Consider the following 12715-nt stretch of genomic DNA (forward strand, 5'->3'; position numbering starts at 1 on the left):
GAAAGTATGTCACTGAGGGTGGGCTTTGAGGTTACAGATACTCCAGCCAGGCGCAGTCTTCTCTCTCTCTCATTCTCTCTCTCTCTCTCTCTCTCTCTCTCTCTCTCTCTCTCTCTCTCTCTCTCTCTCTTCCTGCTGCCTGCCAATCCAGATGTAGAACTCTCAGCTACCTCTCCAGCACCATGTCTGCCTATGTGCCGCCATGCTTCCCATCATGATGATAATGGACTAAACCTCTGAACTGTAAACCAGCCCCAATTAAATGCTTTCCTTTATAAGAACTGCCATGGTCATGGTATCTTTTCCCAGCAACAGAATACTGACTAAGACATCCTCTTTTACCCATTGTTTAAATCAAATTGGGTTTTGCCACTGTCACTGGGTCTGAGGAGCTCCTATATAGTGTAGGTATCAATCCGTACCAGATTTATAGTGTATAAATATTTTCTTCTCTACTTATTTGGGGTGGTTGTTTTGTTTTGTTTTAATTTTATATGTATAAGTGGCTTGCATGCATGTCTGTGTACTATGGAGGTCAGAAGAGGGCATTCCTGCAACTGGAGTTACAGACAGTTGGGATTCACCACGTGGATTCTAGAAACCAAATTTAGGTCCCCTGGAAGAGAAGCCAGTGCTCTTAACCACTGAGTCATCTTTCCTGCTCCTGGGTTGTCTTTTTTAACTATGTGTTATATAACAAACAGTTTCCAGGGAAGCTGGTTAAGACACAGATGTTAAAGGGAGGTAAAACAATATTTCACAACACAATAGTAAAATGAGGGGTGTGAAACAATAGGATGTTCTAAGGTGGAAGCTCATTAAGACACAGGATATTTACAGGGAGATAAAACAATAGATGTTCTTAAGGGAGATGAAACATTCCACCCAGCAGGGAAGCTCCTGAACCTCAAGAAACAGACAACTCAATGGCCTCAGAAGTTCGTGAAACCGACCAGATTCACTACGCCTTTCTCCTCAAACATATATAAGAATAACGACTACCGAGAAATACCGTCAGATAAGCTGAGCTGCCTGTGAATAAAGACCAGCTGGGCTTCCTGGAAGAGCCTCCGACCAACCCAGCCACCTGGAAATGACACTCTCCAACCTGTTGAGCTGCCTGCAGGCTGTGCAGTACACTCCAATTACTCGGCTTTCATAAACTGTCATCCAAGCCGGGGTGGGTTTTTGTGAAGCAGCTGCCGTTGAGTCATTTCTGATCCTGTAAGTAAACCATCCTCCATATTCCCATAATTAACCCCAATGAAATTCATTGGTTCATTGGACTTTGGTGGTATCTGCTCTTTGGTCTATCAATAGTTCCCCTTTCTTGGGTGGGGGTGGGGGGGGGGAGAATGACATTTGTTTATGTCTCTCCAAGAATAGTGCCACTCAATATCATGTTGATAGAATTTTTTCAGGCACAAAACTTTTTAGGTCAGTTTGTCTACATTGTTAAATTGCCTGTAGCTTTGATGTTGTATTCAAGAAATCCCTGCCAAATCCTGTAGTAAGTAACGCTTTAATCCTGTTCCCTTGTAAGAGTTTTATGATTTTAGGTCTTACATTTAGGTCTTTGGTCATTTGAGGGTTAATATTTGTATGTAGTGTTAGATAAGGGTCGGCTTCATTCTTAGAATGAGGATGTCCGGTTTCTCCAGTGTCATCTACTAAAAAGGCTCTTTTCCTCCTCAGTGGTCTTGATACCTTTGTTATAAATCATTTGAGAGATATGAGGCTTTATCTCTGGGATGTTGAGTCCATCCACTTGGGCCATATGTCTGTCTTTACATCAGCACCATTTTGTTTTGCTTAGAATACATTTGTAGTGAATTTTGAAATCAGTAAATATGAGTTGTCTTAGTTAGGTTTTTTATTGCTGTGAAGAGACACCATGACCATGGCAACTCTCACAAAGGAAAACATTTAATTTGGGGTGCTTACAGTTTCAGAGGTATAGTCCATTATCATCATGGCAGGACATGGTGGCATGCAGGCAGACATGGTGCTGGAGAAGGAGCTGGAGTTCTACATCTTGATCCACAAGCAAAAGGAAGTGGAACTGTGTCACTGGCATAGCTTGAGCATAGGAGACCTCAAAGCCCATCCCCACAGTGACACACTTCCTCCATCAAGGCCACATCACCTCATAGTGCCACTCCTTTCAAACCACCACGTGAGTCTTCTGGCTTTGAGCTTTTTCAAGATTCTTGTGGCTATTCAGGGTACTATAAGAGTCCATGTAAATTTTTTTTTTTTTTTTTTTTTTGGTTTTTCGAGACAGGGTTTCTCTGTGTAGCTTTGCGCCTTTCCTGGGACTCACTTGGTAGCCCAGGCTGGCCTCGAACTCACAGAGATCCGCCTGGCTCTGCCTCCCAAGTGCTGGGATTAAAGGCGTGCACCACCACCGCCCGGCAGAGTCCATGTAAATTTAAGGATGCCCTTATCTACTTCTGAAAAAATATCTTGTACTTTTGTATGAATTTCTTTCATTTGTAGTTGCTTTGAGTAATATTGCTGTCTTACAATATGACATCTTCTAATATATGAAAACAGCATACATTTCCATTTACTTATGTCTTTAACTTTTTCAGCAATGTTTTAACACTCATTGTACAAATCTTTCACATCTCTGAGTCAATTTCCAAGTACTTTACTTTTTGGAAAGACTGTAGTTTGAGTATGGATAGTGTCTCCCAGAGATCCATGTATTAAAGATTTGATCTCTGGGATGGTGTGATTTAAAGGTAGTAGAACCTCCCAGAAGTAGGGCCTAGTAGAAGGTCCTTGGGTTATTACATCTTTGAAGAGGACTGTGGGACTCCAGCCTCTTGAGCTATCCCTGCTTTCTGACACAATATATTAATGGTTTGATCCATCAAAATCTTTCACCTTTGATGTTTCCCTCAACAGGTACCCAAGGGAAAGGAGCCCTTTGGAGCCTCCAAAAACATGAGCTGAAATAGTCCATTCTTTTTATTCAAGTTAACAGCCTCAGGTGTTTCATTATAATAATATATTTGATTTATATAGCAAATAAAATTGCTTTTGTAGTTTGTTTTTCAGATTATTTATTTTTAATGCTCAGAAATAAAACTGATCTTTGTGAAAAGAACTTGTTTGTTGCTACCTTGCTGGGTTTTCCTATTCATTATAATAATCTTCTGTGGAATATGTGGGGTTTTAAAGTCCAAAATAAGCTGCAAAGAAACAATTTTATTTTTCTTTCCAATTTGGATGTATTTTATTTTATTATTCTATGTTTGCATAAGTTTTCTAGCTAGAAATTCTAGTGCATGGTTAAGTAGAGGTGGCGAAAGTAGGCATCCTTGCTGTCTTTGAGGGGAAGTGTCAGTCATCAGTGAATGTGATATTACTGTGTGGATTTTAGTATCTGGCTTTTACTATGTTGAACAACTTGAAAAGGATTGGTGTTAGTTCCAATTCCAGTTTTTGGCAGAATCCACCAGGAAAACTGTTGGGCCCAGAACCTTTCATTGTGAAGACCTGTTTGTGTGTCAATCGATGGCTTTGCTGTTTATTGGTCTGTTCAGATTTTCAGTTTTGTGAACTAAGTTTGGTAGGCTTTGTGCTTCTAGGAGTTTGTCCATTTTTAGGTTATCAGTTTGTTGGAATACAGTCACTCATAGAACTCCCTCATAAATCCTTATTTCTATACAATTGTACTAATATATCCAATTTCATTCCTGATTTCTAGTAATTTGAGTCTTCTCTCTTTTTCTTTTTACCTATAATTAAAGATTTTCAATTCCGCTCATCTTTTTCAAAGAATCATCTTTTAGGTGTATTGATTTTCTGTCTATCCATTCTGTTTTATTGACCTCTGGTAATATTTTCTAAGGCCTTCCTTGTACTGGCTTTGGATTTACTTTTTTTATTTTTCTAATTATTTTTGTTCCTTCAGTTGTAGATCCATGTTGTTGATTTGAGGGAATTTGCTGTTGTTTGTTTGGTTGGTTTAATTTTGTTACATGTGTTTATTATGTGTGTGTCATAGTGTGCATGTGGAGGTCGGAGGCCAACTTGTGGGAGTTGTTTCTTTCCTCCTACCATGTGGGTTTCAAAGACAGAACTCAGGTGGTCAGGCTTGGTGGGTGGCAAGTGCCTTTATCCACTGAGCCATCTCACTGTTTGTCTGTCTGTCTGTCTGTCTGTCTGTCTGTTTGTTGAGGCATAGTCTATGTAACCAAGGTTGGTATAGAACTCATGCTCTACCCGATCTTCCTGAGTGCCGGGATTCTAGGTGTGTATCCCATGCCAAACCTTCTTATTTTTTTCACAAATATAAGAATTACACTATAAATTTCCCCTTAGCACTGCTTTCACTATATTCCATAAGTTCTGTGTATTATATTTCTCTGCTCATTCATCTCTAAACATTTTCTAATTTATGTTTTGAATTCTTATGTGATCTATTGGTTGGTTAGGATTCTGTTGTTTAATTTCAACACATTTGTGAATTTTCTAATTTTATTTCTCTTAGTGACTATCTTAGGATTTCTGTTCCTGTGATAAGACTCTATAGACAAAAGCAACTTTGGAAGGAACAGATTTATTTGGCTTACGTGTCCTGAGTTACAGTCTACTGAGGGAAGTCAGGGCAGGAACCTGGAGTCAGAAACTGAAGCAGAAGCCATGAAGTAAGGTTGTTTACTAGCTTGCTCCCCATGGCTGACTTAGCCAGCTTTCTTTGCAACCCAGGACCACCTGCCTAGGGATGGCACTGCCCATGGTGAGTCTGGCCCACCCACATTAACAATTAATCAGGAAAACATACTTGCCTATAGACAAATCTTGTGGAGGCATTGGGTCAATTGATAATCCCTCTTCCTAAATGATTTTAGATTGTGTCAAACTCACTTAAGACTAACTAATACAATTGACCCTGTGTCCACTTGACACGCAAACATGTAACTGTTCAACCATAGACTTTCCTTTCTTGTCCATCCCTGAGATCTCATAGCAATATCACTATCACCATATAAAACATTCCAACTTTTAAAAATCCCAGTCTCTAAAAATTCAAACATTTTAAAAGTCCAGTCCCTTTAAAACATCCAGAGTCTCTTTCAAAGTTCAAAGATACTCTGAAATTACAAAATCCATTAGCTGTAGGCTCCTATAAAATAAGGAATGAGCTGTATTTCCTTATAGCAAGAGGGAGGACTTGGGACACAGTCACGGTCAAAGCGAAGGCCAGCAGTCTGAAGTTCAGTCTCAGACGCCTGGGACTCACGCTCTTCTGGGCTCCAAAGGAGCGAGGCAGTTCTACTTCTCTGTCGCTGCCACTCACAGCACATACAGCTTGTCTCATGGGATCAGGCTGGCTCCCCTTCACACCTGCTGCCATCCATGACGGTCATCCCAGGGTACAGGCATCTTCAAAATGTTGGGGTCTCTGCTGCAACTGGGCTGCACCTGCACCAATAGCCTCTCCTGGGCACTCTTCAGGGACTCTCACCATTCCACATGATGCCAAGCCTTAACTTTTCTCTACAATCCCTTCAACCCTGGGGCTTCCACTGCAACTGAGGCTGCACCTTCACCAATAGCCTTTCCTGGCTTCTCATGCTGTCAATCATGTCAGCTGTTCTCCATGATCCCTTCATGATGTCAAAACAAATACCTGCAAGACTTATGTGCATTAGTAAGTTCAGCTCTCAGCACCAGGCACAGCCTTCCCCCCCACACCCCCCCGGGCCACAACTTTTGTATGCTGACCTTAAGGAAATGCTGGAAGAATTTGCCTCAGTGATGCTGGTCTCTTAATCACAGCTGATTCTTCAGCCTCAGCTGACCATATCCATTGTCCCAGCAAAGCAAAGGTTTTACTTTAGTGATTTTGGTCTCTTGTTAATTACAACCATGTCTTTAGCCCCACCTGACCAGAACCACGTATTCTTAATACAAAATATCACTGAAACATCCCCATTAAGAGTCTTGACTTCCCTCTGAAATGTCACAAGCCAGGCCTCTGTAGTGTACATTGCTCTCAGCATGCTTATCTTCCAAGCTCCCACAGAAAAGCTCACTGGGTTCTGAGCACTCAATGGCTTTTCCAGCCCAAAGTTCAAATGCTACCCCAGTTCTCCCTAGAACACATACATGGTCAGGTCTATCACAGAAATATCCTATGGACCTGGTATCAATATTTGTCTTAGTGTTTCTATTGCTGTAATAAAATACCATGACCAAAAGCAACTTACAGATAGGTGAAAGGGTTTACTTCAGCTTCTATATCCTGGATTAACTGTGGGAGCCCATTTTCAGGTTCCTAGTGGCTTTACCCAGCAGGTCTGCAGAGAGGATGATTAGGACCACGGGCCTGAGTGCAGGTGTCTGAGATGGTCTGCACTTGGCTATTCGGGGGGAGGAGGTCTTTTGCTCCACCCCTTGGCATTTCTATAAATACCTTAGGGCAGAGACAGTCAGGGCCTGTTGGAATAGGTTCCAGTATTTTCTATCTGTTTATCTCCACGCTCTAAATCCTTCTATCTAATATTTCCTACTACTCTCACTCAAGAGCACTCTGGGAAAATGTGGAGGTGGTGGGTGGCCTCCTCACAGTTAACCAACCATGCTACAGTACATGGCCTCACACTCAGAAATATACAGGCAGCACAAATTGTACTTAATAGTTTTTTTAACTGAATGCAAATTTGGGTATGTATGGAGGTGGGGTGAGTCTTGGATGGGATAGGGGGAAGATAAGGGGTAAATATAATCTAAATACATTAGATGAAATTCTCAACAAATTAATAAAATGTTATATTAAAAATCTCCAAAGAAATGAAATACTTTATTTGATTTTAAATTATGTATACTTACGTGCATCTATATGTGGGTATATGCACATGAGTGTAGGTGCCCACAGAGAGCAGAGGAGGGCATTGGATCCCCTAGATCTGGAGTTGTGAGCCACCCAACATAGGTAATAGGAACTAAACTCAGGTCCTCTGTAAGAGCAACACATGCTTTTATCTACTGACCCATATTTCTAGCTCCCTACTGGAATTCTGTCAGACAAAATGAAGGATAAATAAACCTGAGAACTGAAGATTTGTTGCTGTCTCATTTTGGCTTGTGAGTCTTAACTTTAACTGGCTGAGCCATCATTCCAACTCAAAAATTTGCTTTTTATTTCATGTGCATGTATGTACACCTGAGGATATGTATGTGTACCACTTACATGTGGGTGCCCACACAAGCCAGAAGAAGGAGTCTGATTCCTCAGAGCTGGAGTTTCAGATGGTTGTGAGCTACCATGTGAGTGCTGGGAACCGAACTGGATCCTATGAAAGAGAAGTAAGTGCCCTCTCTTAACCACTGGGACACCACTCTAGGCTCTCTCTCTCTCTCTCTCTCTCTCTCTCTCTCTCTCTCTCTCTCTCTAATAATTAGTTGCTACATACTGAATTCCATACATCTCTGAAATGTCATCCAACAATCATTCACTCATTCACCTAACTAACATTGTCCAAAACAAAAAATCTCCATGGACCAGGTATTCTGCTAGCTCCTGGGGCACAGAAGTAAAAGCCGACCCTACCCACATATATCTTACCATCATCTATTTTAAGATGAGGATCTTCTGAGCTGGGGTGCTGCTTGGTGGCAGAGCACTTGCTTGGCATTCATGTGGCCTGAATTTCATCCTCAGCACTGTCAGAAAGGGGAGGGATCGTGACACCTGACATCACAAATCAACATGCAGAGATTGGCCGACGGTCAAAGAGAATTCAGAGTGGACAGCTAGCCTGGGAGGTGAATTGTGGGTAAAGTAGTGAAGAAGGATTTATCCAAAGAGGCAACTGACTTCAGGATGGAAGGGAACACAACACGCAGAAATTAGTCCACCTTTCACTTGTTCAGTACATGTTTGATGAGAAGCAGAATGCACTAGACATTGTAGGAACAGTGTAGCTGGAGTTTTCTCCAGTCCTGCCTGGCCCACGGTCAGGACAAATCTCTCTCACCCACCAGTCCCACAGCCGCTCAGACCCAACTGAGTAAACACACAGAAACTTATATTGCTTACAAACTATATGGCTGTGGCAGGCTTCTTGTTATCTAGTTCTTCTATCTTAAATCAACCCATTTCTATAAATCTATACCTTGTCACATGGCTCGTGGCTTATCAGTATCTTACATGTTGGTACTCATGGTGGCGGCTGGTAGCATCTTCTTGCCTCAGCCTTCCACCTCCCAGAATTCTTCTCCTCCTTGTCCCACCTACCCTTATCCTTCCTGCCTGGCTACTGGCCAATCAGAGTTTTATTTATCAATCAATCATCCACAGCAGAACAGGGTTCACGGAAACAGAAAAGCTTCCTGGCTCCTGAGTCCTTACACTTCAGTTGGGAACCAATCAGCAGAAACAAGTCATTACAAAGTGTGACGTGACAGGAGAGTGCTGAGACCAGGAGCAAAGAGCCGTGGCTGTTAGAGCATCTCAGACTCCTCACTCAAGAGTCATCATTAGGATCTGAAGGATAAGAAGGCACTGGCCATGTGAAAAAGTATGGAAGCCTGTGTGCTGTTGACATCATAAAATGCCCAAGACTACTGACTTTACAAGAAAAAGGAGGGTCTTGGGGTTCCAAAGCTGTGGGGGTTCACAGTCCTAACAGTACAGTCCATGCTGGGTGAGGGGGGCCATCCTGAGGCTGCTTCAAAGGCAAGGGTGCTTAAGGGAGCAAGATTGCATCTCCAGCCAAAGACAGGGACAGAGGAGGGGTCACGCAAGCCCTCAGTGACCTGAGGGCCTTCAAGCGGGCTTCACTTCTTAAAGCTACACCCTTCCAGCACTGCAGCTCTGAGGACTAAGTCTCGTAACACACGGGAGTCTCTGGGGGATACCCAAACCAGGAAAACTGTTTCAAAAATGGAAACCTGGGTCTTCAAAGTCCTTGAAGCAGAAAGCAGCCTGTTTCAAGAACTGCAAAAACATGGATGTTTCTAGAGCCTGGTAATTAAGACAAGGAGATATTGTAACTGTAATTCTTGCTTGATAATTGTTTTGTTATATGTAATTTTACTATGTGAAAGTTAAAACTTTCCTTTTTGAAAAAAAAAGAAAAGGGGAAGTGCTGTGGATATCACTCTGTATAAATAAAATGCTGATTGGCCAGTAGCCAGGCAGGAAGTATAGGCGGGACAAGCAGAGAAGAGAATTCTGGGAAGTGGAAGGCTGAGGCAGAGAGATGCTGCCAGCTGCCACCATGACAAGCAACATGTAAAAGATACCGGTAAGCCACAAGCCATGTGGCAACTTATAGATTAATAGAAATGGGTTAATTTAAGATATATGAACTAGATAACAAGAAGCCTGCCATGGCCATACAGTTTATAAGCAATATAAGTCTCTGTGTGTTTACCTGGTTGGGTCTGAGCAGCTGCAGGACTGGCGGGTGAGAGAAATTTGTCCTGACTGTGGGCCAGGCAGGACCAGGAAAACTCCAGCTACAAGGAGACAATGCAATGTGCTTCTAGAGAGAAAATCTGGGGCCAGCAGACTCAGGCCTTGGTGAGCCAAAATAAAAAGCATGTGATAAACAGAAGAAATAGAAAGAAAGAAAGAAAGAAAGAAAGAAAGAAAGAAAGAAAGAAAGAAAGAAAGAAAGAAAGGAAGAAAGAACAGTGTGAAGATACAGGGACGTAAATTCATTTGGCAGTTGGGGAAATTGGTGTGTGAAATGGTGACCTGCAGTGTGGCCACACACTATCCATACCCAATATGAGCTAGCCACCTGGGGGCCTCGGCCATTCCCAACCTACTAATAAACCCTGCCTATTTAGGTCAACCCTGTCTAAAGTGACCCTGGATCATTTGGACAAATGGTCGTTTCAACCATTCTAATGAGCTCCTGCAGCAAAATTGAAGAGGATATATTGCAGACAGCAGCTCACCCAGGGGTGCTGGGCTGGGCGAAAACAAATTCTTCTGTTCTTACAGTATAAATAGAAATTCAAGACTTGAGAACAGCAAGGACTGCTGGCCAGCAGGAGATGGGCAGACAGCCAACGGTTCATGTTTGGATGACAGGGGAAGAAAGAATAAAATGTAAGTGGAAAACAAGAACTCTCTCTTCAAACAGCTGGGAAACACCCTCTGCTTCCCTTCGCTTCCCAGCTGGGCAGGGCAGCAGCAACGGGACAAGAGGTCAGGAGGAAGCATTCAATCCTGCACGCCCTGCCTGCTACCAGGAGACCTGTTGGGGTGTATGCCACCAGGCCGGATGCCGGAAACGGGAGACACAGAGGATATGGTGCCCAGTCCCTGCCGATGCCAGGGCCTGCCCTGAAGAATGGACGTCAGCAAACAGAAAGCCATTCATGCCCTGCAGCAGCACAGTTCCCATGGCAACCAACAATTTCCCCTGCAGCTCCACATCCCCTTCTTTTTCTTCTAGCAAACTTTCCATTGGGATCTAGTCTACACTTGGATGAAATGTAGGTTGGTAATAGGTGCTGAGTGGGGGTGAAGACGGAAGAGCGTTTTCAAGAATGTGAAGAAGGGACCTGGTTTTCATGGAATGTGAGAAGTGAAAGCCAGAGAAGGTCCTCAGTCCAATCTATAATCAGGCTGTGGGTTTTGATTTTCGAGTCTATCTTTCTTTCCAGTTCTGACATCTGTCCAAGACTTTCATAGCCAAAGAGACAAATGCTACTGGTCACTTGTCCTTCCTGGCCCTTCTCTAGTCATCACTCTTCATGTCTGGGAGGCATACTACCCTGTCCCATACTGTTCCCAAGCCACTTAATGGCTCTTCTCCCAAATCAGAGCTGGCTCGAGTCCCTCTGCCCCTTTCAGTGGCTGCCTGTTAAAAAGAGGGAACACCACCCTGGGAATGCATGCTGATTCCTGGTCCCATCTCCAGGATTTGCTGTCATTAAGCCTTGAGTGGAGTTACACAATCTGCATATTTCACAATCACGCTAGTTCACGCAGGTTCGGACAGATGCAGTATCTGTTACTCCTCCAGTGACCAAAATACCTAAGAAAACAAGTTAAAGGGAACAAGATTTGACTGAGGTCACAGTTTCAGAGTTTTTGATATACCGTGGTAAGGAGGGTGTGATGGAACAATGATCTCATGTCCTAAAGGTAACTGTGATAGCTAATTATCAACTGGATAGACTCTAGAATCACCTGGGAGATGGGCCTCTGCACATGCCTGTGGAAGATTCTCTTGATTGCATCAATTGAAATGGAAGGACCTGACCACTGTGGGTGGCACCATTCCCTGGCTAGGATTCTGGACTACAGAAGTGGAGAAAGTGAGCTGAGCAGCAGCAGATATCCATCACTTTCTGCTCTTTGATTATGGATGTGGCGTGACTAGTTGCTTCAAGTTCCTAGGTGTAGCCAGAAGGTTCTCCAGGTCCCACCCTACAATCCCATGTTTCTCTGGTCTCGCCCAGCCCGCGGATCCTGCAACCATTTACAAAAAAATTACTCAGAGGCTTATATTAATTACCAATTGCATGGCCTATGGCAGGCTTCTTGCCAGCCAGCTCTTAAAACTTAACCCATTTCTATTTATCTATAAGTTGCCACGTGGCTGTGGCTTACTGGTACTTTCACATCTTGCTTCTCCTGGTGGTGCTGGCGTCTCTCCCTCCTCTCCTTTCTTCTCTCTGTATCTCTGCTTGAATTTCCCACCTGCCTCTAAGCTGCCTTTCCATAGGCCAATGCAGCTTTATTTATCAACCAATCAGAGCAACACATATTCATAGCATACGGAAAGACATCCCACAGCCCTACGGCCTTGACTTCCCTCCCCACACAGACTGCACACTTGATCTGTGAGCTGAAATAAGCTCTTTATCTCTTGAGTTGCTTTATTGGTATATTTTGTCACAGCAAGAAGAAAAGAAGCCAAGATAGCCAGGAAGCAGAGAAAAGGAGTAAACGGCTAGGGAAAAGATACCTCCAGCATTATATGTCTGTCTTCCAGGTCAGCCCCATTTTCTAACTTTTCCAGAACCTCCCCAAACAGCAGCCCCAGCTGGAGACCAAGCTTTTGACACACTTGCCCACGGAGGATATTCTTATCCAAACACAACAGATAGTGAACACACTAGGGAACCCCTGCTGCCAGGGCTTACCTAGCTCTGAACACAGCCAAGGCTACAGGATAAGCAGACAGCCAAGAGGTTGTGGCTGGGTCCAGCTGGGTGGCAGTAACATTGGACAACTGGCCCTCTTGTGTGAGGCCCCAAAGATATATCCCTCTCGAGTCCTTCAGAGCCGGCAGGTACCCTTCAGTCTCTTGACTGACTCCACAACGTTTCATAAGGAGGAGGTCCAGCTCTTTTCCCAGGGAAGTGCATGCTCTCTTCTTTCCTCATGACTACAAACAATGGCAGTCACACCACACTTGACTCACGTGGCTTCACTGGTTGTCATTTCTGACTCTTAACAAAATGAGACCCAGGCAAAGGCAGGTGAAATGAAGCAAAAAATGAACAGGAATGAGACTGAGAGGAATGCCCCCCCCCCATGCTGGATGTGAGGTCATGTTCTGTGGTCTTGCCTGTTCTTTCTCGTGGAGATTATAGTTTAAATGGGGCAATCTCTGTGTACAGTGAAGCCTTTGACCCCAGACATTAGCTGATGTTGAATGCCCTAATTAATAGTAAAGGATTTAAGAACTTTTAAGAAGGAATGTTTCAATCTTCAAATAAATTA

At 43.4% G+C, this 12715-nt stretch overlaps 1 long non-coding RNA gene across 5 annotated transcripts in view; it reads right to left on the minus strand.

Moving 5' to 3' along the window:
• The window catches only part of LOC131925221 (uncharacterized), a 148494-nt gene that overhangs the window by 76977 nt on the left and 58802 nt on the right, over positions 1–12715 (minus strand). The window contains exons 3-4 of one of the 5 annotated variants that reach the window (XR_009383181.1): positions 7586–7683; positions 7210–7313 (exon numbers count right to left, since the gene is read on the minus strand). The exons of the other annotated variants lie outside the window; for them this stretch is intronic. This is a non-coding gene — a long non-coding RNA (uncharacterized LOC131925221). Of the gene's footprint in view, positions 1–7209; positions 7314–7585; positions 7684–12715 lie in introns of those variants that run through there. 5 annotated transcript variants of the gene reach the window in all.

The sequence above is a fragment of the Peromyscus eremicus genome, chromosome 15 (genome assembly GCF_949786415.1).
Source record: "Peromyscus eremicus chromosome 15, PerEre_H2_v1, whole genome shotgun sequence".
Taxonomy (NCBI): Eukaryota; Metazoa; Chordata; class Mammalia; order Rodentia; family Cricetidae; genus Peromyscus; species Peromyscus eremicus.